This window comes from Filicampus tigris, chromosome 21 (assembly GCF_054856515.1).
Source record: "Filicampus tigris isolate MCC_2025a chromosome 21, RoL_Ftig_1.0, whole genome shotgun sequence".
NCBI classification, from domain to species: Eukaryota; Metazoa; Chordata; class Actinopteri; order Syngnathiformes; family Syngnathidae; genus Filicampus; species Filicampus tigris.
Window position 1 is genome coordinate 8,153,439 of NC_141237.1, and position 27,252 is coordinate 8,180,690.

Genomic DNA, 27,252 nt, shown 5'->3' on the forward strand with positions numbered 1-27,252 from the left:
GTGTTACCTATGTTATATTGCAGCACGGGCTCATGAATCGCTCTTTTTGACATTTTGGAGCATTTCGTTTTGTGTTTACACATTAGTGCAACATCTGATCCAACTTTTTAAGTCATGACGAGGGATATGATCAGTGTTGAAGCTTAATAGTATGCCGAATAAAAAGTGCAGGTTAAGTTGCGCTAAAAGTGTATCACTGTACTGTATTAGTTACTGCATATGGGTGTCCTTTTAAAATAAAGTTTCTTGCATTACCACCAATTTAGTGCATTGACAATTTTTAAAATGAGAAACAAGACAGTTTCTGAGTCTTACCCTTCTTAAAAAAAGTAATTGAATACGGTTTTATGACTGATTCATTTGTGGTGGGAGGAGTTCTTCAAAGGAGGATCCCATTCTTGATGGGCAAAATTCAAACTAATTTATCACAAATGCAAATGCATTGAAAAAAGGGCGGGGGGCAACATAATACATACTTAGTTGTTTAATTTTACACTTTCAAACTACCGTATTGGCCTGAATATAAGATGGCCATGATTATAAGACGACCCCCTTTTTCAAGACTCAAGTTTGAAGTTTTTTTGAACACCAAATTAATTTTATACAGAAAATAATTACAGTACATCTGAAACAAATGATTATAACAATATTTGAGAGAAAAGGCATGTTATTTTGCCTCATTCAAATCTTATAATCTCAACATTTAAATATGTAAATTAAAGTGTGCAATCATATTCGTAAATGAATGGCTTCTGGTTTTTGAAATGTAAATAAGCCAATCTATTGTGGTCGAACAACAAAATTCCAAGAACTGTATTAACCATCAAAGTGAAGTTTAACTAACTGTAGTCTTGAAACAAATCTGAATAAGGAGTAGCTGAGATCTATCAAGACAGAACATTACTCCTCACAATTATCTGCCTCGCTGTGCTCAGTGTCGCTGTCCTTAATCCCATCCTCTGGCTCCTCCCATAGCACGTCATCCTCACGTGACACGGGTTGCTTTGCCCTGCAACAGCTAGAGCTGGAATAAAGCACTTTACATACAACAACAAAAATAGCCATAACACAATAAGTGAAACCAATAAATTAACACAAAACACTATACACAGTAGTAAGTTGTTGTCTGCAAACACTGCAGGGATAAGCACTTTTATGCAGCTGGACAACTGTGGGGAATCACAAATGTGTTATCCATTGATGAAACCAATTTCAATTACTCATGTGCTTAAGATGAGCAGTCAAATAGCTAATTATAATATAATTATCTGGCTTGTTTGAAAGTTTGCAACAATAACCAGCGTTTGGTTGTTTGGGTCTCTGTGTGTGGGTTTGTAAGGGTGAGTCAAATGAAAATATTACAGACTAATTTCTATTCTAAGCACAGAAACTGCCTTCTGTCATCTATCTTCTGCCATTTGCCCATGCCTGATCTAGAGGGTCCTTATTTCAGCATAATCATGCGACAGTTGGAGTACAAGCAGGATACAGGTAGTTTCTTGAAATTTTGCCACAACCTACTTTCTGATAGTTTTTTTGCCTCATCAAAGTGTGGAGCATAGCCAGATATTTTTTTGTGGGGTGAAATAACACAACCCCCAGTGAGGCTTTCATGAATTAAAATCCGCACATCAATTGTATATTTATTATTTAAAAATGCAATTCATATTTTAAAAAAATTGCGGCACAGTATCAAGGGGTCTAAAAATACTGCATCCATATGAAAATGGCAGCAAAATCAGATATCAAAATGTTCCCCTGTGTGGGGTGACCAGAGAGTGACAAGGAGTGGCCATGGTCACCCCTGCCACCATTTAACTCCGCCCATGGTCAAAGCCATTTCAATTAATATGCTCACTCTTAACTGACATTGTTAAATGTGCAGTTATCTAGAGGTCGGAAACTTAGTTCTCAGGGTTTCAAATCAGTGTTCACCGCAGACGATAGAAAAATGTGTCGTTTCATTGGTTTTGAAAAGCTCTCACTATGATAGGTTTCCATCGGGGCTTCCATTGGAACATCTTTGCGCAACTTCAAATCCAACACATGCGAATGTAAGTAGCAAAACATTGTTTCTCCATCATTGAGCAATACGCCATACAAATGGAATGTAGTTGTAAGTCCAGCAGGGCTGTGAAAGTCCAGCAGCAGTGTCCCTGCTGACCCAGTGGCTAATGACAGTAAGTGGATTACAAGAAGGCCCAGGTCACCTCCATGCGGCAGCAGCAACACCACAGGGAATAGAGTGCTGGACCTCTAGGTAACCGAGTAGCCAATTCATTCACAGAGAGATTCATAGAAGTTGATGGCAGTCAAGAAAAAACAGCGGCTAATAACAGTGTATACAGGCATTGTTGAATGTATTAGATTAAGCATGTGGATTACTACACTATGACATACTGTGATATAATATTCCAATTTTCAAATAGTATAAAATTGTCCCATGAGGAACTCAAATAATATTTTTTGCATGAGTTTTGGCCCTGATCAAATATAATGCATTTACCCTAATGGAAGTAAGTTCACTATCCCAACCTCATGAGTAGCTTTATCCAATAGACTACATTTTTGTCAGGGTTTGCGAGTCGGGGAGATGACCCAAGTGCAGAAATGGAGAAGAGGGTGCGGTGTGAGCAACTGTTTATTGTAGAGCTCTTGATGGTGGGGGCTAGCACGGAGGCTGGTGGCGGCAATGCAAGCAGGGTGGGAGGAGGATGAGCAGAGTGGGTAGAGGCACAGCAAAGGGTGACCTAGAGATGACGAAGATGTAAACTCTGTGAGTACTGTAATTTCTTAAACACAACAAGACAAGGGAGCTAGAAAGTACAAACTCGACTTGGAGCGTAGACGATCCCAGAACCTCTTAAATAGGAGCAGCCTTCATTAGGAGGGATGGACCTCAGCTGCTGCCAATCCCAACGCACCTGCTCTCGAGTGCGCGCACACACACACACACATACACATTCTTGTATTTGCATTTTGAGAACCAAGTGAAAAGGCCAACAAAGTGGTGCCCGTATAAAACACACTGCCTTAGATTACATAAAACAGTAAGATTAAAGTAAAACGGTTTTAACTGGGTGAGTGAGGACCAGGCACTGGCTTTGGGTTTTTAATGATTTAAACTAGGGGGCTGTTTCTATTACTAAATATTTAATAATGTAAATCTAGTATAAGAAATTTTACATTTGTAAAACATGTGATCACCATTAACAGGGGAGTTGATTGAAAATATTATTTTTCATAAAGTAAATTGGTTAGTCAGTCGGGGGAAGTGTGTGTTTTATTGCCACTTTAGATGTCAAAAGGCAAAGCACGGAATATTACTTATCAAAAGATAGCACACAATTTACCCAAATATTTATTCAATTTGCAAAACAACATAATTTATATTTAAGTATTTAAGGTTATAAAATTGAGTAAAAAAAAAATATTTCTGAGATTGTTCCAGCTGTAGCATTTTGCCAGCTGTTCCAAATTACAGTTGAAAAATTCACCTGTCAGAATGTGTGACCTCCTGTTTTCAAGCATCAGTTGTCCAAAGGAGGGTTTGGTTTTCATGGAGGGTGATGATTTTTAAAAATTGTGATAAAATTGATAAAAATGATAAAAAGGTGATTTTAGCTTCCAGGGAGTATGCCTATTTTAAGAGCGGGTACAAAATTGAGTAAAAAAATTACCAATCGAGCCTGTTGCAGCACTGGAATTGAATACTGCTCCTCCACGACCAAAGTCAGAGGTACAATCCACTGTGCCATGTAGACAGCTGCAGGGCATCATCAGTCAGTCCTTCAAAGGGGTCTTTAAAGGTCAGGGTGCAAACATTTTTCAGAGTCTGTTAAAATTCATATTCTCATTGGTAATAGGTTTTATAATGCACACAAGTCACTTCCTGCAAGTTGTCAACCACAGATCTATGAGAAAATAGGTTTTACTTACTCATTCCGAGTGCTTCCGAACCTCATGGAAGCTGGAGGACTCGTGGCTCTAGATGGCATGACAGTGACAGAGTTGGGCACGGACAGAGGGGTCAGCGACCCCTTGCTCCTGCGAAGGAAATAGGAAGGTGCGGACACGGGATTAATAGATTCTAGGCAATTGAAGACAAGGCGAGCGTTGTTGATGGGGTTGTGGAAATCTTCTTCACCTTAGCCGGTTGCAGTGATTATGGAGCCAAGGCATTTGAACCGGTCAACCTCCTCGAGGATTTCCCCGTTGAGAGTTATGGGTTGTTTTTGTTTTTCGGCTGGAAAGAATCTCGCAGTCAGTAGCTTTGTTCTCTGGGCGTTAATCTTCATACTCACCTTTGCGGCAGTGGACCGCATAGTGTTTACCTGTTGGATTTGGCCTGAAGTCGTCTCCAAGAATGGCAATGTCATCGGCATAGTCGAGATCCGTTAGAAGAAAATATTACCCCACCGTGAGACCGCGAAAATTTGCCAGTGCGGTGGCGGTTATCCAATCAATGGCGTAATTGAACAGCGTTGGTGATAGAACGCAGCCTTGTTGAACTCCAGAGGGGATGTCGAAGAGATGGGATTCCTGACCATATGCGCTAACTTTAGTGCTGGTGGAAATGTAATAGGCTTTAATCAGATTCAGCAGCTTCGGTGGGATGCCATCTGCATGATCTGCCAAAGTGCTCCACGGTCAACGGAATCAAAGGCCGCTACAAAGACAATGAAGCAGACAATGGTCTTTTGCTGGTAGCACCAACGGTTCTCAAGTATGAGGCAGAGAGTGAAGTTTTGGTCAGTGCACCGATGACCAGGTCGGAAGCAACATTGATTTGGTCTAGTGTGCATGTCTCTGGCGTTGAAACCGCTTTAGCAGGTTAGTAGCGAAGACTTTTGAGGCAATGTCAGTAAGACTTATACTTGGTAGTTGCTGCAGCATCGTTTGTTACCCTTCTTGAAAAAGAGAAGCAGGACAGCATCACTCCAGTCTTGAGGAAGGGTTTCAGACTCCCACACGCGGGTGATGATTCTGTGTAGGGCTAGCGCCAGTATGTCATAACCACTTTTGAAAATTTCAGCGGGAAGACAGTCCTCACCGGCTTCTTTGTTTTTTATCTTTCTAACTATGTCCAGAACTCCCTCCAAATTTGGGGCAGCTGTGTCGCTGTTATTGACATCATGGGGGTTATATTGGATTTGAGCTGGATGAGGCGGCTGAGATGTGTGGTTGAGCAAAGTGGCAAAATGTTCACTCCAGCGTTGGAGGCGATCATCAAGGTTTGTGATAGGTTGCCCTTGCTGGTTGAGGATGGTTTCGCTGGTTCCCCGAAGGGTCTCTAGCTGGACCGAAGAACGCTGGAAAGTTATCTCGAATCACCAATGCTTGTTCAATATCTTCAACTATTCCACGGCAATAAAGTATTGCAATCAACTCTTGCTGAGCGGGCAGTCTCTCTGCGCAGGTGACTTAAGTCAGCATTGTCAGAGTAGCGAGCTCGTTTGTTTTTTTCTCAATAGTGCGGCCAGAGATTCAGTCCTTCCTTCGCTGTTTGGTTTTACCCAGGGTATGATTTGCTACTTCATTTGCAGTGCTTTTGAGACAGTGCTACATCTCCTCTGATGAAGAATCGGGTGAATGAAGAGCTTCAAAACCAGCAAAATGGTTTGATAGTTGGAACTCCGCCATTATGGTTGGACATTTGAGTTTGGAGATGTCCTACTTGCTAGAGCATTTGGTGGGTCGGTTGGCCTTTAAGCATAAACGCATCTTAGCTCGCACCATCACGTGGTCGAAGCCATGCTCATTGCCGTTTCTGCACCACGGAAGGAACGGAAGTCCAGCACACTCGAGGCCCACCGGGATTTGACAAGGAGGTGATCTATCTGGTTGCGAGTGACACCATCATTAGAGTACCAAGAGACAAGGTGGCGCGGAGGATGCTGAAAATTGGTGCTGGAGGCTGTTAGATGGTTTGCACTAGCGAAGTCGATAAGACGTTCGACGTTTGGCATGCCATCACCAACCGCGAAAGGGCCAACAGCATGTCTAGTGTTACCATCCCCAGGACCGGTGAGGGCGTTGAAGTCGCCGGCAACCACCACGAGGTCTCTGGCAGGGATATCATTCATAACAGCTTGAAGGCTATCGTAGAAGGCATCCTTAGCAGGTTCATTAGCTTCGAGAGTGGCGGCGTACACGGCGATAAAGGATATGTTGAAAAGCGCTCCTCGAAACAAATCCGGGCCAGACAGGGGGAGATTGGGTCCCAGGCTAAAAGCGCAGCATTTGCTTGAATGCTCAGTGAAAATCCGGAGTTGTCTGTCAGCCCACTGTAGAAGAGATGATATGACGCGTCTGCTTGAGGTATTTTGATGGATTTGCTACCAGACTCCGCAAGTCTCACTTCCGACAGACATGCTGTCGACTTTGTACTTGTGGAGAGCGTGTGCAGTGAGAACATGGGTTTCTTCAGATTTGAAGGTTCGAACATTCCAGCAGGCAAGATAATGGGTATCGTTTCGACGGCACATTCCAGCTGTAGTAGTGATCGGGTTTCAAGTGTTTGGTGAGTTCATAGGTGGAGATTCAAGGGAATTTGGAATTTACAAGTGGTCCCCAAACCTGCATGTAGAGGCTTTAAGGCTCGGTTTTGAGGTGTTGAACATTCGTCTTTCACACCCTCCCATATGCATGGGCTAGGAGTTTGACTAGCAGAGGTGATCTTCTTTCACAGCCTATCGGACTACTTTGGAGGGCAGCAGGAGCACTTCCTCACTGTCCAGTCCAGGCATACCAGCCCTTTGATGACCAGAGCCCTGTTCGCCGCGTCACGTCAATCCAATCCGCCATGGGTGGCACCGGGTGGTGCCCCTTGAGGCTGGTGTACTGTTAAGAAAACTAAATGACATCACCAATAAAAATAAGTATCCGCTCTCCCTCCTTGAACCCTCCTTTGAGTCTTTCAATCAAGCCACCATTTTCCCCAAATTAGACTTTTGCAATGCTTATAATTTGTTGCGGATCTGGGAGGGAGATGAGTGGAAAACAGCCTTTAAGGTGGCCTTCTGCCACTTTGAATATTTCGTGATGCCTTTTGGTCTCACTATTGCTCCAGCTGTATTTCAAGCAATCATTAATGACTTTCCTCAATAAATCTTAACCAGTTTGTGTATATTTATCTATATGGCATTTTGATTTTCTCTCGAACCCCAGAAGAACATGTCCAGCATGTTAGATTAATTTTGCAGTGCCTCCTTAAATACAAACTCTTTGTCAAAGCAGAACAATTTGAGTTTGGTGTCTCCTCTATTAATTTTCTTGGCTACATTCTCGGCCAGGGTCAGATTAGGCCAGATCCCACAAAGATTGAGGCAGTGGCAAATTGGAGGGTGCCTTCTTCACGTAAAAAGCTCCAGCAGTTCCTGGGGTTTGCGTACTTCTACAGGAGGTTCATTCGTGACTACAGCAATGTCGCCGCAAACCTTACCCCACTCTTCTTGACAGTCTCTCCAATCGCATGGAACATCAAAGCTGATGCTGCCTTCAAACACCTAAAAAAACTGTTCAGCTGTGTCCTGGACCTGATCCATCCTGATCCTTCTCTCCAGTTCGCCGTCGAAGTGGGTTCTTCTAACTTTGGGTTGGGGCCGTGCTCTCCCAGAGAAGTTCCAGAGTTCAAAAGGTTCACCTTGTGCATTCTTTTCACGCAAATTGTCCCCCACAGAGAAAAACTATGATGTTGCTAACTGTGAATTGTTAGCTGTGGTGGCTGCTCTTAAGGAATGAGACATTGGCTGGAGGGAGCTAAGATGCCATTTCTGGTACTAACAGATCACAAAACTTGCACGTATCTCCAATCCTTCAAGCGACTGAATTCCCGACAGGCTCGTTGGACCTTGTTCCTAGGGCGATTCAATTTCTCTCTATACTACCATCCGGGCTCCCATAATGTTATACCCGATGCTCTCCTTCGAATGCTTGATACACCTTCAGAAGGGCAAGATCCAGAGACCATTCCACCCTCTTCATGCTTCATTAGTGCGGCTGTGTGGGACATTGAGCGGGCAGTTGTGGAGCCCAAACAACAGCAGCCTGATCCTGGTTCGGGCCCTAAGGATCGAGTCTTCGTCCCAAATTCCATCCGCTCTCAAGTCCTGCAATGGGGACACTCCTTCAATATCGCTTGTCATCCTGGGTTGGATCGAACACTCCAGTTCCGGGGGCAACGATTCTGGTGGCCCCGAATGGTCCAAGATGTCAGGGAGTTTGTCGTCGCTTATGTCGTTTGCATCAAGTGAATTCCTCTCTCCACCGCCTCAAGGTTCTACTGCAACCTCTGAACATCCCCAGAGCAGACGACTTAAGCGTCGACAAAACTCCCCAACATCATTGATCATTCGGGGCAACCAGAAGCGTTGCCTCAGGAACTGGAGAGTTCGATTCACCCCAGGATGAAAAGCTAACTTGGAGGAGTGTCCGACTTGCAGGACTTGAGAGAGGACGGAGCCCTAAGGCCCTAAGGATCGGCTCTTTGTCCCAGATTCCGTCCGCTATCAAGTCCTGCAATGGGGACACTCCTCCAAGATAGCTTGTCATTCTCAGTTGAATCAAACTCACCTGTTTCGGAGGCAACGATTCTGGTGGCCCCGAATGGTCCAAGATGTCAGGGAGTTTGTCTGCGCTTGCGGCGTCTGCTCTCAAGGAAGGTCTTATCATCGCCCCAACGGTCTCCTGCAACCTCTGCACATCCCAGCCGTCCCTGGTCTCACCTGTGGATCGATGTTGTCTGTGGTCTGCCTCACTCCGATGGAAACACAATCATATTGCCCGTGGTTGACCGATTCTCCAAGATGGTTCTCTTTGTTCCATTATCGAAACTTCCCTCCGCCCTTGAGACTGCAAACATTTTAGTGAACCACATCTTCAAGCTTCATGGTATCCCCATTGACTTTGTCTCTGACCGTTGTCCCCAATTCACATCCCAAGTATCTCAAGCTTTTTGTAGTGCTCTGGGGGCATCCTCTAGCCTGTCTTCGGGTTGTCATCTGCAGACCAATGGAGAATCAGAAAGAATCAATCAGGACCTGGAGTCAGCCCTTTGATCTGTCTCAGCCCACCATCCAGCCTCCTGGAGCCAACACCTTCCATGGGTCGAGTATTCCCACAATTCTCTGACTTCCTCATCCACAGGCATGTGTCCATTCATTGTCGCTTATGGCTATCACACCCCACTATTGCCTTCCCAGGAGCAAGGGGTCGCTGTTCACTCTGTCCGTGCCTTACTCCGTCACTGTCATGCCATCTGGAGACATGCCAGAGCTGCCCTGTCACGCACAGCCCAGCGCAACAGTCAACTGGCCAATAGACATCGGTCTCCTGCCCCGGACGATCAACAAGGTCAAAAGGTTTGGCAATCTGCCCGTGACCTTCCCTTCAGACTGATTCCCGTAAGAGAGCCCCCAGGTTCATCGAGCCTTTTGACATTGAGAAGGTCATTAGCGCATCCGCCGTCCGCCTAAAGGTCCAAGCCGCCCTCCAAGTCCACCCCACTTTTCGTGTCTCTCTCCTGAAGTGGGTCTCCTCTTTCCCCCTCAGTCCTCCTTCCGAGCCCCCTCCACGGCCACTGGACATTGATGGTCACCCCGCATACACTATTCGCAAGATTTTCGATGTACGTTGCAGAGGCCAGGGTGTCAGTATTTAATGGACTGGGAGGGTGATGGTCCCGAGGAAACTTCTTCTCTTTTCTTGTTTCGGCTATCACCGTGGATCGGTTTAGCCTGATCCAGCTGTTGTGTTGATCCGCATCTCGAATTGAGGCCGACCATGCCTGACGATCCGATGCCGCAGTAGCCATGAGTGAGCCAGTCGCGGTTCCAGCGACGTAGACCGTAGGGGTAAGGACCCAGAATCAGCTCGGCATCTTATTTCACCGTCTTGAATTAGGTCTTCAGATGTCCACCGCGACGTTTATTCCAGCCCTGCAGCGGGGCCAGGTCGATGACTTTGCGGCTGAAATCGCCCGGTTGTCGACGAAGGGCATGGCCAAACCATCGTAGGTTCCACATGAGGATGGCTTGGGTGAGTGATGTAGTTTTGCAGCGTGTGCGGACCACAGCGTGGAGATGAACTGTTGCTGCGAACCCAGAGGATGTGGCGTAGACAATGATGATCAAACACCTCAAGTTTGCGCTGATCAGAGACCCACATAGGCCACGTTTCACAACCATACGGGAGGATAGTGCGGACACAGGATTGTTATATCCTAGGCAATTGAAGACAAGGCGAGCGAGCGACCTGATCCATCCTGATCCTTCTCTCCAGTTCGTCGTCAAAGTGGGTGCCTCTAACTTCGGGGTTGGGGCCGTGCTCTCCCAGAGAAGTTCCAGAGCTCAAAAGGTTCTTCTTCTTGTGCATTCTTTTCATGCAAATTGTCCCCCGCAGAGAAAAACTATGATGTTGCTAACTGTGAATTGTTAGCTGTGGTGGCTGCTCTTCAGGAGTGAGACTTTGGCTGGAGGGAGCTAAGATACAATTTCTGGTCCAAACAGATCACAAAACCTGCACGTATCTCCAATCCTTCAAGCGACTGAATTCCCGACAGGCTCGTTGGGCCTTGTTCCTAGGACGTTTCAACTTCTCTCTATCCTACCATCCGGGCTCCTGTAATGTTATACCCGATGCTCTCCTTCGAATGCTTGATCCATCTTCAGACAGGCAAGATCCAGAGACCATTCTACCCTCTTCATGCTTCATCAGTGCGGATGTGTGGGACATTGAGCGGGCAGTTGTGGAGGCCCAACGACAGCAGCCAGATCCTGGCTCGGGCCCTAAGGATCGAGTCTTCGTCCCAAATTCCATCCGCTCTCAAGTCCTGCAATGGGGACACTCCTCCAAGATCGATTGTCATCCTGGGTTGGATCGAATTCTCCAGTTCCGGAGGTAACAATTCTGGTGGCCCCGAATGGTCCAAGATGTCAGGGAGTTTGTTGCCGCTTGTGTCATTTGCATCAAGTGAAGTCCTCACCACTGCTTCAAGGTTCTACTGCAACCTCTGACCATCCCCAGAGCAGATGACTTAAGCGTCGACAAACTCCCTAACATCATGGACCATTCGGGGCCACCAGAGGCGTTGCCTCAGGAACTGGAGGGTTCGACTCACCCCAGGATGAAAAGCTAACTTGGAGGAGTATCCAACTTGCAGGACTTGAGAGAGGACGGAGCCCTAAGGCCCTAAGGATCGGCTCTTTGTCCCAGATTCCGTCTGCTATCAAGTCCTGCAATGGGGACACTCCTCCAAGATAGCTTGTCATTCTGGGGTGAATCAAACTCACCAGTTCCGGAGGCAACGATTCTGGTGGCCCCGAATGGTCCAAGATGTCAGGGAGTTTGTCGCCGCTTGCGTCGTCTGCTCTCGAGGGTAGTCCTCTCACCATCGCCCCAACGGTCTCCTGCAACCTCTGCCCATCCCTGACGTCCCTGGTCTCACCTGTCGATCGATTTCGTCTCTGGTCCATCTCACTCCGATGGAAACACGGTCATGTTGACCGTGGTTGACCAATTCTCCAAGATGGTTCTCTTCATTCCATTATCCAAACTTCCCTCCGCCCATGAGACTGCAGACATTTTACTGAACCACGTCTTCAAGCTTCATGGTATCCCCATTGACTTTGTCTCTGACCATTGTCCCCAGTTCACATCCCAAGTATTGCAAGCTGTCTGTAGTGCTCTGGGGGCATCCTCTAGCCTGTCTTCGGGTTATCATCTGCAGACCAATAGACAATCAGAAAGAATCAATCAGGACCTGGAGTCAGCCCTTCGATCTGTCTCGGCCCGCCATCCAGCCTCCTGGAGCCAACACCTTCCATGGGTCGAGAATTCCCACAATTCTCTGACTTCCTCATCCACAGGCATGTGTCCATTCATTGTCGCTTATGGCTATCAGCCCCCACTATTCCCTTCCCAGGAGCAAGGGGTCGCTTTTCACTCTGTCCGTGCCTTACTCCGTCACTGTCATGCCATCTGGAGACATGCCAGAGCTGCCCTGTCACGCACAGCCCAGCGCAACAGTCAACTGGCCAATAGACATCGGTCTCCTGCCCCGGACGATCACCAAGGTCAAAAGGTTTGGCAATCTGCCCGTGACCTTCCCCTTCAGACTGATTCCCGTAAGAGAGCCCCCAGGTTCATCGAGACTTTTGAAATTGAGAGGGTCATTAGCGCATCCGCCGTCCGCCTAAAGGTCCAAGCCGCCCTCCAAGTCCACCCCACTTTTCGTGTCTCTCTCCTGAAGTGGGTCTCCTCTTTCCCCCTCAGTCCTCCTTCCGAGCCCCCTCCACGGCCACTGGACATTGATGGTCACCCCGCATACACAATTCACAAGATTTTCGATGTACGTTGCAGAGGCCAGGGTGTCAGTATTTAATGGACTGGGAGGGTGATGGTCCCGAGGAAACTTCTTCTCTTTTCTTGTTTTGGCTATCACCGTGGATCGGTTTAGCCTGATTCAGCTGTTGAGTTGATCCGCATCTCGAATTGAGGCCGACCATGCCTGACGATCCGATGCCGCAGTAGCCATGAGTGAGCCAGTCGCGGTTCCAGCGACGTAGACCGTAGGGGCGAGGACCCAGAATCAGCTCGGCATCTTATTTCACCGTCTTGATTTAGGTCTTCAGATGTCCACCGCGACGTTTCTTCCAGCCCTGCAGCGGGGCCAGGTCGTTGACTTTGCGGCTGAAATCGCCCGGTTGTCGACGAAGGGCATGGCCAAACCATCGTAGGTTCCACATGAGGATGGCTTGGGTGAGTGATGTAGTTTTGCAGCGTGTGCGGACCACAGCGTGGAGATGAACTGTTGCTGCGAACCCAGAGGATGCGGCGTAGACAATGATGATCAAACACCTCAAGTTTGCGCTGATCAGAGACCCACATAGGCCACGTTTCACAGCCATACGGGAGGACAATGCGGACACAGGATTGATATATTCTAGGCAGTTGAAGACAAGGCGAGCGGGCGACCTGATCCATCCTGATCCTTCTCTTCAGTTCGTCGTCAAAGTGGGTGCCTCTAACTTCGGGGTTGGGGCCGTGCTCTCCCAGAGAAGTTCCAGAGTTCAAAAGGTTCACCTTGTGCATTCTTTTCATGCAAATTGTCCCCCGCAGAGAAAAACTATGATGTTGCCAACTGTGAATTGTTAGCTGTGGTGGCTGCTCTTCAGGAGTGAGACTTTGGCTGGAGGGAGCTAAGATACAATTTCTGGTCCAAACAGATCACAAAACCTGCACGTATCTCCAATCCTTCAAGCGACTGAATTCCCGACAGGCTCGTTGGGCCTTGTTCCTAGGACGTTTCAACTTCTCTCTATCCTACCATCCGGGCTCCTGTAATGTTATACCCGATGCTCTCCTTCGAATGCTTGATCCATCTTCAGACAGGCAAGACCCAGAGACCATTCTACCCTCTTCATGCTTCATCAGTGCGGCTGTGTGGGACATTGAGCGGGCAGTTGTGGAGGCCCAACGACAGCAGCCAGAACCTGGCTCGGGCCCTAAGGATCGAGTCTTCGTCCCAAATTCCATCCGCTCTCAAGTCCTGCAATGGGGACACTCCTCCAAGATCGATTGTCATCCTGGGTTGGATCGAATTCTCCAGTTCCGGAGGTAACAATTCTGGTGGCCCCGAATGGTCCAAGATGTCAGGGAGTTTGTTGCCGCTTGTGTCATTTGCATCAAGTGAAGTCCTCACCACTGCTTCAAGGTTCTACTGCAACCTCTGACCATCCCCAGAGCAGATGACTTAAGCGTCGACAAACTCCCTAACATCATGGACCATTTGGGGCCACTAGAAGCGTTGCCTCAGGAACTGGAAGGTTCGACTCACCCCAGGATGAAAAGCTAACTTGGAGGAGTATCCAACTTGCAGGACTTGAGAGAGGACGGAGCCCTAAGGCCCTAAGGATCGGCTCTTTGTCCCAGATTCCGTCTGCTATCAAGTCCTGCAATGGGGACACTCCTCCAAGATAGCTTGTCATTCTGGGGTGAATCAAACTCACCAGTTCCGGAGACAACGATTCTGGTGGCCCCGAATGGTCCAAGATGTCAGGGAGTTAGTCGCCGCTTGCGTCGTCTGCTCTCGAGGGTAGTCCTCTCACCATCGCCCCAACGGTCTCCTGCAACCTCTGCCCATCCCTGATGTCCCTGGTCTCACCTGTCGATCGAGTTTGTTTCTGGTCCGTCTCGCTCCGATGGAAAGACGGTCATGTTGACCGTGGTTGACCGATTCTCCAAGATGGTTCTCTTCATTCCATTATCCAAACTTCCCTCCGCCCATGAGACTGCAGACATTTTACTGAACCACGTCTTCAAGCTTCATGGTATCCCCATTGACTTTGTCTCTGACCATTGTCCCCAGTTCACATCCCAAGTACTGCAAGCTGTCTGTAGTGCTCTGGGGGGTTCCTCTAGCCTGTCTTCGGGTTATCATCTGCAGACCAATAAACAATCAGAAAGAATCAATCAAGACCTGGAGTCAGCCCTTCGATCCGTCTCGGCCCGCCATCCAGCCTCCTGGAGCCAACACCTTCCATGGGTCGAGTATTCCCACAATTCTCTGACTTCCTCATCCACAGGCATGTGTCCATTCATTGTCGCTTATGGTTATCAGCCCCCACTATTCCCTTCCCAGGAGCAAGGGGTCGCTGTTCACTCTGTCCGTGCCTTACTCCGTCACTGTCATGCCATCTGGAGACATGCCAGAGCTGCCCTGTCACGCACAGCCCAGCGCAACAGTCAACTGGCCAATAGACATCGGTCTCCTGCCCCGGACTATCACCAAGGTCAAAAGGTTTGGCAATCTGCCCGTGACCTTCCCCTTCAGACTGATTCCCGTAAGAAAGCCCCCAGGTTCATCGAGACTTTTGAAATTGAGAGGGTCATTAGCGCATCCGCCGTCCGCCTAAAGGTCCAAGCCGCCCTCCAAGTCCACCCCACTTTTCGTGTCTCTCTCCTGAAGTGGGTCTCCTCTTTCCCCCTCAGTCCTCCTTCCGAGCCCCCTCCACGGCCACTGGACATTGATGGTCACCCCGCATACACAATTCACAAGATTTTCGATGTACGTTGCCGAGGCCAGGGTGTCAGTATTTAATGGACTGGGAGGGTGATGGTCCCGAGGAAACTTCTTCTCTTTTCTTGTTTCGGCTATCACCGTGGATCGGTTTAGCCTGATCCAGCTGTTGAGTTGATCCGCATCTCGAATTGAGGCCGACCATGCCTGACGATCCGATGCCGCAGTAGCCATGAGTGAGCCAGTCGCGGTTCCAGCGACGTAGACCGTAGGGGTAAGGACCCAGAATCAGCTCGGCATCTTATTTCACCGTCTTGATTTAGGTCTTCAGATGTCCACCGCGATGTTTCTTCCAGCCCTGCAGCAGGGCCAGGTCGATGACTTTGCGGCTGAAATCGCCCGGTTGTCGACGAAGGGCATGGCCAAACCATCGTAGGTTCCACATGAGGATGGCTTGGGTGAGTGATGTAGTTTTGCAGCGTGTGCGGACCACAGCGTGGAGATGAACTGTTGCTGCGAACCCAGAGGATGCGGCGTAGACAATGATGATCAAACACCTCAAGTTTGCGCTGATCAGAGACCCACATAGGCCACGTTTCACAACCATACGGGAGGATAGTACGGACACAGGATTGATATATTCTAGGCAGTTGATCCATAAGATCCAGTCTTTTAGCCCGTCAAAACACAAGTTTTAATAAACCCGGACAATCATATTTACATGAGGAAACACTGGAAAGTTTTGCCCTGGTTGATGCAAGGACACTTTTTCGAGTTTTCTCCCAGGTAAACCCAACAACCTGCCTTTTGGATCCAATTCCCACATTTCTTTTTAAGACATTTTATGGATTTTTTGAAGAACAAATTTTAAATATAGTCAATTGCTCTCTTCAGACAGGCGTCTTCCCCGCTGCCTTTAAAACGGCGGTGGTGAAGCCCCTTCTGAAGAAGAGCGGTTCTGACCCGAGCGTTTTTAATAACTACAGACCCGTATCCAACTTACCGTTTTTAAGTAAGATTTTAGAAAAACTGGTTTTCATCCAGTTGAATCATTTTTTAAATACAAATAATATTTTGGAGAAATATCAATCTGGTTTTAGGATGAACCACAGTACGGAGACTGCTCTTTTAAGGATCTTAAATGATATTAGGTGCACTGCAGACGTGAGAAAACTCACAGTCTTGGTGCTACTGGATCTAAGCGCTGCTCTTGATACAGTAGATCACCAAATTTTATTAAATAGACTTAAAAATCTAGTGGGCATCTCTGGTACTGTTTTTGACTGGTTTTATTCCTATCTCACAGACCGATATTTCTTTGTAAGTATGGATACTTGTTCCTCTAAAACTCATGAAATTAAATGTGGGGTTCCTCAAGGTTCGATTTTAGGCCCCCTACTTTTTAATCTTTATATGCTACCCCTCGGGGATGTCATCAGGGGACACGGCATCAGCTTTCACAGCTATGCTGATGACACGCAGCTGTATATTGCCGTGTCTCCTGATGACACAGGACCCATTGATACCCTTTTAAATTGCATTTTAGATATCAAGTCATGGATGGCAGATAATTTCCTACAGCTCAATCAGGACAAGACTGAGGTTTTAGTTATCGGTCCCGAAGGTCCGAGAGAGAAGCTTTTACCAAAACTACACATTTTTAATCCCTCACACTGTGTGAAGAACCTTGGCGTCATTTTTGACTCTGAGCTCAGTCTTATTCCTCATATTAAAAATGTAACCAAGATTGGTTTTTATCACCTTAAGAATATCGCCAGAGTCCGCCCGTTTCTCTCTCAGGCTAACACGGAAGTGCTGATGCATGCCTTTATTTCCTGTCGTTTAGATTACTGTAATGCCCTGCTCTCTGGCCTCCCGAAAAAGAGCATTTCACCACTGCAACTACTGCAGAATTCAGCCGCTCGGGTGCTGACGAGAACCAGAGGGCGGGAGCACATTACGCCAGTTTTGAAATTGCTGCATTGGCTCCCTGTGTGTTTCAGGATCGATTTTAAAGTACTTTTATTAGTTTATAAATGTGTTAATGGTCTTGGGCCATCTTATTTATCTGATTTGCTTTTATCATACCAGCCCTCGCGGATCCTGAGGTCCTCTGGCGCCGGCCTTTTATTTATTCCAAGGGTGAGGACCAAAATGCATGGCGAGGCTGCATTCAGCCATTTTGGTCCTCACCTTTGGAATAGCCTGCCAGAGGATGTCAGGTCTGCAGAGACTGTTGATATTTTTAAGAGGAAGCTCAAGACACACCTTTTTAGTTTGGCTTTCAACAACTTTTAAATAATGTATCTTTTCTTTTGATTGAAGATAATTCTATGTTTTGCTTTGAATGTTTTAAAGCACTTTGAGTTGCATTTTTATGTATGAAAAAAGCTATATAAATAAAATGTGATTGATTGAGTTGAAGACAAGGCGAGCGAGCGACCTGATCCATCCTGATCCTTCTCTCCAGTTCGTCGTCAAAGTGGGTGCCTATAACTTCGGGGTTGGGGCCGTGCTCTCCCAGAGAAGTTCCAGAGTTCAAAAGGTTCACCTTGTGCATTCTTTTCATGCAAATTGTCCCCCGCAGAGAAAAAACTATGATGTTGCTAACTGTGAATTGTTAGCTGTGGTGGCTGCTCTTCAGGAGTGAGACATTGGCTGGAGGGAGCTAAGATACCATTTCTGGTCCAAACAGATCACAAAACCTGCACGTATCTCCAATCCTTCAAGCGACTGAATTCCCGACAGGCTCGTTGGGCCTTGTTCCTAGGACGTTTCAACTTCTCTCTATCCTACCATCCGGGCTCCTGTAATGTTATACCCGATGCTCTCCTTCGAATGCTTGATCCATCTTCAGACAGGCAAGATCCAGAGACCATTCTACCCTCTTCATGCTTCATCAGTGCGGCTGTGTGGGACATTGAGCGGGCAGTTGTGGAGGACAAACGACAGCAGCCAGATCCTGGCTTGGACCCTAAGGATCGAGTCTTCGTCCCAAATTCCATCCGCTCTCAAGTCCTGCAATGGGGAAACTCCTCCAAGATCGATTGTCATCCTGGGTTGGATCGAATTCTCCAGTTCCGGAGGCAACAATTCTGGTGGCCCCGAACGGTCCAAGATGTCAGGGAGTTTGTTGCCACTTGGGTCATTAGCATCAAGTGAAGTCCTCACCACTGCTTCAAGGTTCTACTGCAACCTCTGACCATCCCCAGAGCAGATGACTTAAGCGTCGACAAACTCCCTAACATCATGGACCATTCGGGGCCACCAGAAGCGTTGCCTCAGGAACTGGAGGGTTCGACTCACCCCAGGATGAAAAGCTAACTTGGAGGAGTATCCAACTTGCAGGACTTGAGAGAGGGCGGAGCCCTAAGGCCCTAAGGATCGGCTCTTAGTCCCAGATTCCGTCTGCTATCAAGTCCTGCAATGGGGACACTCCTCCAAGATAGCTTGTCATTCTGGGGTGAATCAAACTCACCAGTTCCGGAGACAACGATTCTGGTGGCCCCGAATGGTCCAAGATGTCAGGGAGTTAGTCGCCGCTTGCGTCGTCTGCTCTCGAGGGTAGTCCTCTCACCATCGCCCCAACGGTCTCCTGCAACCTCTGCCCATCCCTGACGTCCCTGGTCTCACCTGTCGATCGATTTTGTTTCTGGTCCGTCTCACTCCGATGGAAACACGGTCATGTTGACCGTGGTTGACCGATTCTCCAAGATGGTTCTCTTCATTCCATTATCCAAACTTCCCTCCGCCCATGAGACTGCAGACATTTTACTGAACCACGTCTTCAAGCTTCATGGTATCCCCATTGACTTTGTCTCTGACCATTGTCCCCAGTTCACATCCCAAGTATTGCAAGCTGTCTGTAGTGCTCTGGAGGCATCCTCTAGCCTGTCTTCGGGTTATCATCTGCAGACCAATAGACAATCAGAAAGAATCAATCAGGACCTGAAGTCTGCCCTTCGATCTGTCTCGGCCCGCCATCCAGCCTCCTGGAGCCAACACCTTCCATGGGTCGAGTATTCCCACAAATCTCTGACTTCCTCATCCACAGGCATGTGTCCATTCATTGTCGCTGATGGCTATCAGCCCCCACTATTCCCTTCCAAGGAGCAAGGGGTCGCTGTTCACTCTGTCCGTGCCTTACTCCGTCACTGTCATGCCATCTGGAGACATGCCAGAGCTGCCCTGTCACGCACAGCCCAGCGCAACAGTCAACTGACCAATAGACATCGGTCTCCTACCCCGGACGATCACAAAGGTCAAAAGGTTTGGCAATCTGCAATTGACCTTACCCTCCAGACTGATTCCCGTAAGAGAGCCCCCAGGTTCATCGAGCCTTTTGACATTGAGAAGGTCATTAGCGCATCCGCCGTCCGCCTAAAGGTCCAAGCCGCCCTCCAAGTCCACCCCACTTTTCGTGTCTCTCTCCTGAAGTGGGTCTCCTCTTTCCCCCTCAGTCCTCCTTCCGAGCCCCCTCCACGGCCACTGGACATTGATGGTCATCCCGCACACACTATTCGCAAGATTTTCGATGTACGTTGCCGAGGCCAGGGTGTCAGTATTTAATGGACTGGGAGGGTGAAGGTCCGGAGGAAACTTCTTCTCATTTCTTGTTTCGGCTATCACCGTGGATCGGTTTACCCTGATTCAGCTGTTGAGTTGATCCGCATCTCGAATTGAGGCCGACCATGCCTGACGATCCGATGCCGCAGTAGCCATGAGTGAGCCAGTCGCGGTTCCAGCGACGTAGACCGTAGGGGCGAGGACCCAGAATCAGCTCGGCATCTTATTTCACCGTCTTGATTTAGGTCTTCAGATGTCCACCGCGACGTTTCTTCCAGCCCTGCAGCGGGGCCAGGTCGATGACTTTGCGGCTGAAATCGCCCGGTTGTCAACGAAGGGCATGGCCAAACCATCGTAGGTTCCACATGAGGATGGCTTGGGTGAGTGATGTAGTTTTGCAGCGTGTGCGGACCACAGCGTGGAGATGAACTGTTGCTGCGAACCCAGAGGATGCGGCGTAGACAATGATGATAAAACACCTCAAGTTTGCGCTGATCAGAGACCCACATAGGCCACGTTTCACAACCATACGGGAGGATAGTGCGGACACAGGATTGTTATATCCTAGGCAATTGAAGACAAGGCGAGCGAGCGACCTGATCCATCCTGATCCTTCTCTCCAGTTCGTCGTCAAAGTGGGTGCCTCTAACTTCGGGGTTGGGGCCGTGCTCTCCCAGAGAAGTTCCAGAGCTCAAAAGGTTCTTCTTCTTGTGCATTCTTTTCATGCAAATTGTCCCCCGCAGAGAAAAACTATGATGTTGCTAACTGTGAATTGTTAGCTGTGGTGGCTGCTCTTCAGGAGTGAGACTTTGGCTGGAGGGAGCTAAGATACAATTTCTGGTCCAAACAGATCACAAAACCTGCTCGTATCTCCAATCCTTCAAGCGACTGAATTCCCGACAGGCTCGTTGGGCCTTGTTCCTAGGACGTTTCAACTTCTCTCTATCCTACCATCCGGGCTCCTGTAATGTTATACCCGATGCTCTCCTTCGAATGCTTGATCCATCTTCAGACAGGCAAGATCCAGAGACCATTCTACCCTCTTCATGCTTCATCAGTGCGGCTGTGTGGGACATTGAGCGGGCAGTTGTGGAGGCCCAACGACAGCAGCCAGATCCTGGCTCGGACCCTAAGGATCGAGTCTTCGTCCCAAATTCCATCCGCTCTCAAGTCCTGCAATGGGGACACTCCTCCAAGATCGATTGTCATCCTGGGTTGGATCGAATTCTCCAGTTCCGGAGGCAACAATTCTGGTGGCCCCGAACGGTCCAAGATGTCAGGGAGTTTGTTGCCGCTTGTGTCATTAGCATCAAGTGAAGTCCTCACCACTGCTTCAGGGTTCTACTGCAACCTCTGACCATCCCCAGAGCAGATGACTTAAGCGTCGACAAACTCCCTAACATCATGGACCATTCGGGGCCACCAGAAGCGTTGCCTCAGGAACTGGAGGGTTCGACTCACCCCAGGATGAAAAGCTAACTTGGAGGAGTATCCAACTTGCAGGACTTGAGAGAGGACGGAGCCCTAAGGCCCTAAGGATCGGCTCTTTGTCCCAGATTCCGTCTGCTATCAAGTCCTGCAATGGGGACACTCCTCCAAGATAGCTTGTCATTCTGGAGTGAATCAAACTCACCAGTTCCGGAGACAACGATTCTGGTGGCCCCGAATGGTCCAAGATGTCAGGGAGTTAGTCGCCGCTTGCGTCGTCTGCTCTCGAGGGTAGTCCTCTCACCATCGCCCCAACGGTCTCCTGCAACCTCTGCCCATCCCTGACGTCCCTGGTCTCACCTGTCGATCGATTTTGTTTCTGGTCCGTCTCACTCCGATGGAAACACGGTCATGTTGACCGTGGTTGACCGATTCTCCAAGATGGTTCTCTTCATTCCATTATCCAAACTTCCATCCGCCCATGAGACTGCAGACATTTTACTGAACCACGTCTTCAAGCTTCATGGTATCCCCATTGACTTTGTCTCTGACCATTGTCCCCAGTTCACATCCCAAGTATTGCAAGCTGTCTGTAGTGCTCTGGAGGCATCCTCTAGCCTGTCTTCGGGTTATCATCTGCAGACCAATAGACAATCAGAAAGAATCAATCAGGACCTGAAGTCTGCCCTTCGATCTGTCTCGGCCCGCCATCCAGCCTCCTGGAGCCAACACCTTCCATGGGTCGAGTATTCCCACAAATCTCTGACTTCCTCATCCACAGGCATGTGTCCATTCATTGTCGCTTATGGCTATCAGCCCCCACTATTCCCTTCCAAGGAGCAAGGGGTCGCTGTTCACTCTGTCCGTGCCTTACTCCGTCACTGTCATGCCATCTGGAGACATGCCAGAGCTGCCCTGTCACGCACAGCCCAGCGCAACAGTCAACTGACCAATAGACATCGGTCTCCTGCCCCGGACGATCACCAAGGTCAAAAGGTTTGGCAATCTGCAATTGACCTTACCCTCCAGACTGATTCCCGTAAGAAAGCCCCCAGGTTCATCGAGCCTTTTGACATTGAGAAGGTCATTAGCGCATCCGCCGTCCGCCTAAAGGTCCAAGCCGCCCTCCAAGTCCACCCCACTTTTCGTGTCTCTCTCCTGAAGTGGGTCTCCTCTTTCCCCCTCAGTCCTCCTTCCGAGCCCCCTCCACGGCCACTGGACATTGATGGTCACCCCGCATACACTAATCGCAAGACTTTCGATGTACGTTGCCGAGGCCAGGGTGTCAGTATTTAATGGACTGGGAGGGTGATGGTCCCGAGGAAACTTCTTCTCATTTCTTGTTTCGGCTATCACCGTGGATCGGTTTAGCCTGATTCAGCTGTTGAGTTGATCCGCATCTCGAATTGAGGCCGACCATGCCTGACGATCCGATGCCGCAGTAGCCATGAGTGAGGCAGTCGCGGTTCCAGCGACGTAGACCGTAGGGGCGAGGACCCAGAATCAGCTCGGCATCTTATTTCACCGTCTTGATTTAGGTCTTCAGATGTCCACCGCGACGTTTCTTCCAGCCCTGCAGCGGGGCCAGGTCGTTGACTTTGCGGCTGAAATCGCCCGGTTGTCGACGAAGGGCATGGCCAAACCATCGTAGGTTCCACATGAGGATGGCTTGGGTGAGTGATGTAGTTTTGCAGCGTGTGCGGACCACAGCGTGGAGATGAACTGTTGCTGCGAACCCAGAGGATGTGGCGTAGACAATGATGATCAAACACCTCAAGTTTGCGCTGATCAGAGACCCACATAGGCCACGTTTCACAACCATACAGGAGGATAGTGCGGACACAGGATTGTTATATCCTAGGCAATTGAAGACAAGGCGAGCGAGCGACCTGATCCATCCTGATCCTTCTCTCCAGTTCGTCGTCAAAGTGGGTGCCTCTAACTTCGGGGTTGGGGCCGTGCTCTCCCAGAGAAGTTCCAGAGCTCAAAAGGTTCTTCTTCTTGTGCATTCTTTTCATGCAAATTGTCCCCCACAGAGAAAAACTATGATGTTGCTAACTGTGAATTGTTAGCTGTGGTGGCTGCTCTTCAGGAGTGAGACTTTGGCTGGAGGGAGCTAAGATACAATTTCTGGTCCAAACAGATCACAAAACCTGCACGTATCTCCAATCCTTCAAGCGACTGAATTCCCGACAGGCTCGTTGGGCCTTGTTCCTAGGACGTTTCAACTTCTCTCTATCCTACCATCCGGGCTCCTGTAATGTTATACCCGATGCTCTCCTTCGAATGCTTGATCCATCTTCAGACAGGCAAGACCCAGAGACCATTCTACCCTCTTCATGCTTCATCAGTGCGGCTGTGTGGGACATTGAGCGGGCAGTTGTGGAGGCCCAACGACAGCAGCCAGATCCTGGCTCGGGCCCTAAGGATCGAGTCTTCGTCCCAAATTCCATCCGCTCTCAAGTCCTGCAATGGGGACACTCCTCCAAGATCGATTGTCATCCTGGGTTGGATCCAATTCTCCAGTTCCGGAGGCAACAATTCTGGTGGCCCCGAACGGTCCAAGATGTCAGGGAGTTTGTTGCCGCTTGTGTCATTTGCATCAAGTGAAGTCCTCACCACTGCTTCAAGGTTCTCCTGCAACCTCTGACCATCCCCAGAGCAGATGACTTAAGCGTCGACAAACTCCCTAACATCATGGACCATTCGGGGCCACCAGAAGCGTTGCCTCAGGAACTGGAGAGTTCGACTCACCCCAGGATGAAAAGCTAACTTGGAGGAGTATCCAACTTGCAGGACTTGAGAGAGGACGGAGCCCTAAAGCCCTAAGGATCGGCTCTTTGTCCCAGATTCCGTCTGCTATCAAGTCCTGCAATGGGGACACTCCTCCAAGATAGCTTGTCATTCTGGGGTGAATCAAACTCACCAGTTCCGGAGGCAACGATTCTGGTGGCCCCGAATGGTCCAAGATGTCAGGGAGTTAGTCGCCGCTTGCGTCGTCTGCTCTCGAGGGTAGTCCTCTCACCATCGCCCCAACGGTCTCCTGCAACCTCTGCCCATCCCTGACGTCCCTGGTCTCACCTGTCGATCGATTTCGTCTCTGGTCCATCTCACTCCGATGGAAACACGGTCATGTTGACCGTGGTTGACCAATTCTCCAAGATGGTTCTCTTCATTCCATTATCCAAACTTCCCTCCGCCCATGAGACTGCAGACATTTTACTGAACCACGTCTTCAAGCTTCATGGTATCCCCATTGACTTTGTCTCTGACCGTTGTCCCCAGTTCACATCCCAAGTATTGCAAGCTCTCTGTAGTGCTCTGGGGGCATCCTCTAGCCTGTCTTCGGGTTATCATCTGCAGACCAATAGACAATCAGAAAGAATCAATCAGGACCTGGAGTCAGCCCTTCGATCTGTCTCGGCCCGCCATCCAGCCTCCTGGAGCCTACACCTTCGATGGGTCGAGTATTCCCACAATTCTCTGACTTCCTCATCCACAGGCATGTGTCCATTCATTGTCGCTTATGGCTATCAGCCCCCACTATTCCCTTCCCAGGAGCAAGGGGTCGCTTTTCACTCTGTCCGTGCCTTACTCCGTCACTGTCATGCCATCTGGAGACATGCCAGAGCTGCCATGTCACGCACAGCCCAGCGCAACAGTCAACTGGCCAATAGACATCGGTCTCCTGCCCCGGACGATCACCAAGGTCAAAAGGTTTGGCAATCTGCAATTGACCTTACCCTCCTGACTGATTCCCGTAAGAGAGCCCCCAGGTTCATTGGGCCTTTATACATTGAGAGGGTCATTAGCGCATCCGCCGTCCGCCTTAAGGTCCCAGCCGCCCTCTAAGTCCACCCAACTTTTCGTGTCTCTCTCCTGAGGCGGGTCTCCTCTTTCCCCCTCAGTCCTCCTTCCGAGCCCCCTTCACGGCCACTGGACATTGATGGTCACCCCGCATACACTGTTTGCAAGATTCTTTGATGAACGTCGCCGAGGTCGGGGTTCTCAGTATTTAGTAGACTGGGAGGGTTACGGACCCGAGGAACCTTCTTGTCCTGTCTTGTTACAGCTATCACCGTGGATCGGTTTAGCCAGATCCACCTGTTGAGTTGATCCGCATCTCGAATTGAGGCCGACCATGCCCGACGATCCGATGCCGCAGTAGCCATGAGAGTGAGGCAGTCGCGGTTCCAGCGCCGTAGACCGTAGGGGTGAGGACCCAGAATCAGCTCGGCATCTTGTTTCACCGTCTTGATCTAGGTCTTCAGATGTCCACCGCGACGTTTCTTCCAGCCCTGCAGCGGGGCCGGGTCGATGACTTCGCGGCTGAAATCGCCCGGTTGTCGACGAAGGGCATGGCCAAACCATCATAGGTTCCACGTGAGGATGGCTTGGGTGAGTGAAGTGGTTTTGCAGCGTGTGCGGACCACAGCGTTGGAGATAAAACTGTTGCTGCGAACCCAGAGGATGCGGCGTAGACAATGATGATCAAACACCTCAGGTTTGCGCTGGTCAGAGACCCACATAGGCCACGTTTCACAACCATACGGGAGGATGGTGTGGACACGGGATTGATAGATTCTAGGCAGTTGAAGACAAGGCGAGCGTTGTTGATGGGGTTGTGGATATCTTCATCCCCTTAGCCGGTTGCAGTGATTATGGAGCCAAGGTATTTGAACCGGTGAACCTCCTCGAGGGTTTCCCCGTTGAGAGTTATGGGTTGTTTTTGTTTTTCGGCTGGAACAAATCTCGCAGTCAGTAGCTTTGTTCTCTGGGCGTTAATCTTCATACTCACCTTTGCGGCAGTGGACCGCATAGTGTTTACCTGTTGGATTTGGCCTGAAGTCGTCTCCAAGAATGGCAATGTCATCGGCATAGTCGAGATCCTTTAGAAGAAAATATTACCCCACCGTGACACCGCGAAAATTTGCCAGTGCGGTGGCGGTTATCCAATCAATGGCGTAATGGAACAGCGTTGGTGATAGAACGCAGCCTTGTTGAACTCCAGAGGGGATGTCGAAGAGATGGGATTCCTGACCATATGCGCTAACTTTAATGCGGGTGGAGAGGTAATAGGCTTTAATCAGATTCACCAGCTTCTGTGGGATGCCATCTGCATGCATGACCTTTCAAAATCTCTAGATCCCCCACCCTCACCCCTTCCTTTCTCCGGAATATTTGATGATGCCTTTTGGTCTCACTATTCCTCCAGCTGTGTTCCAAGCAATCATTAATGACGTTCTTCGATAAATGCTTAGCCAGTTTGTGTATGTTTATCTCCATGACATTTTGATTTTCTCTCGAACCCCAGAAGAACATGTCCAGCATGTTAGATTAGTTTTGCAGTGCCTCCTTAAAAACAAACTCTTTGTCAAAGTAGAAAAATATGAGTTTGGTGTCCCAACTATTAGTTTTCTTGGCTACATTCTCGGCCAGGGTCAGATTAGGCCAGATCCCTTAAAGATTGAGGCAGTGGCAAATTGGAGAGTCCCTTCTTCACGTAAACAGCTCCAGCAGTTCCTGGGGTTTACGTACTTCTACATTCGTGACTACAGCAATGTTGCCGCAAACCTTACCCCACTCTTCTTGACAGCCTCTCCATTCACATGGAACATCAAAGCTGATGCTGCCTTCAAACACCTCAAAAAACTGTTCAGCTGTGCCCTGGACCCAATCCATCCTGATCCTTCTCTCCAGTTCGTCGTCGAAGTGGGTGCTTCTAACTTCGGGGTTGGGTCGTGCGGTTTTCTTCTTGTGCATTCTTTTCACGCAAATTGTCCCCCACAGAGAAAAACTATGATGTTGCTAATTGTGAATTGTTAGCTGCGGTGGCTGCTCTTCAGGAGTGAGACATTGGCTGGAGGGAGCTAAGATACCATTTCTGGTACTAACAGATCACAAAACCTGCACGTATCTCCAATCCTTCAAGCGACTGAATTCCCGACAGGCTCGTTGGGCCTTGTTCCTAGGGCGTTTCAACTTCTCTCTATCCTACCATCCGGGCTCCTGTAATGTTATACCCGATGCTCTCCTTCGAATGCTTGATCCATCTTCAGACAGGCAAGATCCAGAGACCATTCTACCTTCTTCATGCTTCATCAGTGCGGCTGTGTGGGACATTGAGCGGGCAGTTGTGGAGGCCCAACGACAGCAGCCAGATCCTGGCTCGGGCCCTAAGGATCGAGTCTTCGTCCCAAATTCCATCCGCTCTCAAGTCCTGCAATGGGGACACTCCT

General features: G+C 49.0%; 1 long non-coding RNA gene across 3 annotated transcripts in view; it reads right to left on the reverse strand.

Annotated features, from left to right (window-relative positions):
* Positions 1-559: 559 nt before the first annotated feature.
* Positions 560-27,252, reverse strand: part of LOC147127472 (uncharacterized) — a 31,819-nt gene continuing 5,126 nt past the window's right edge. The window contains exons 3-7 of one of the 3 annotated variants that reach the window (XR_015084413.1): positions 3,940-4,047; positions 3,681-3,801; positions 2,832-2,924; positions 2,536-2,750; positions 560-1,009 (exon numbers count right to left, since the gene is read on the reverse strand). This is a non-coding gene — a long non-coding RNA (uncharacterized LOC147127472). Of the gene's footprint in view, positions 1,010-1,115; positions 2,751-2,831; positions 2,925-3,680; positions 3,802-3,939; positions 4,048-27,252 lie in introns of those variants that run through there. The other 2 variants (XR_015084412.1, XR_015084411.1) reach the window with 2 other exon arrangements.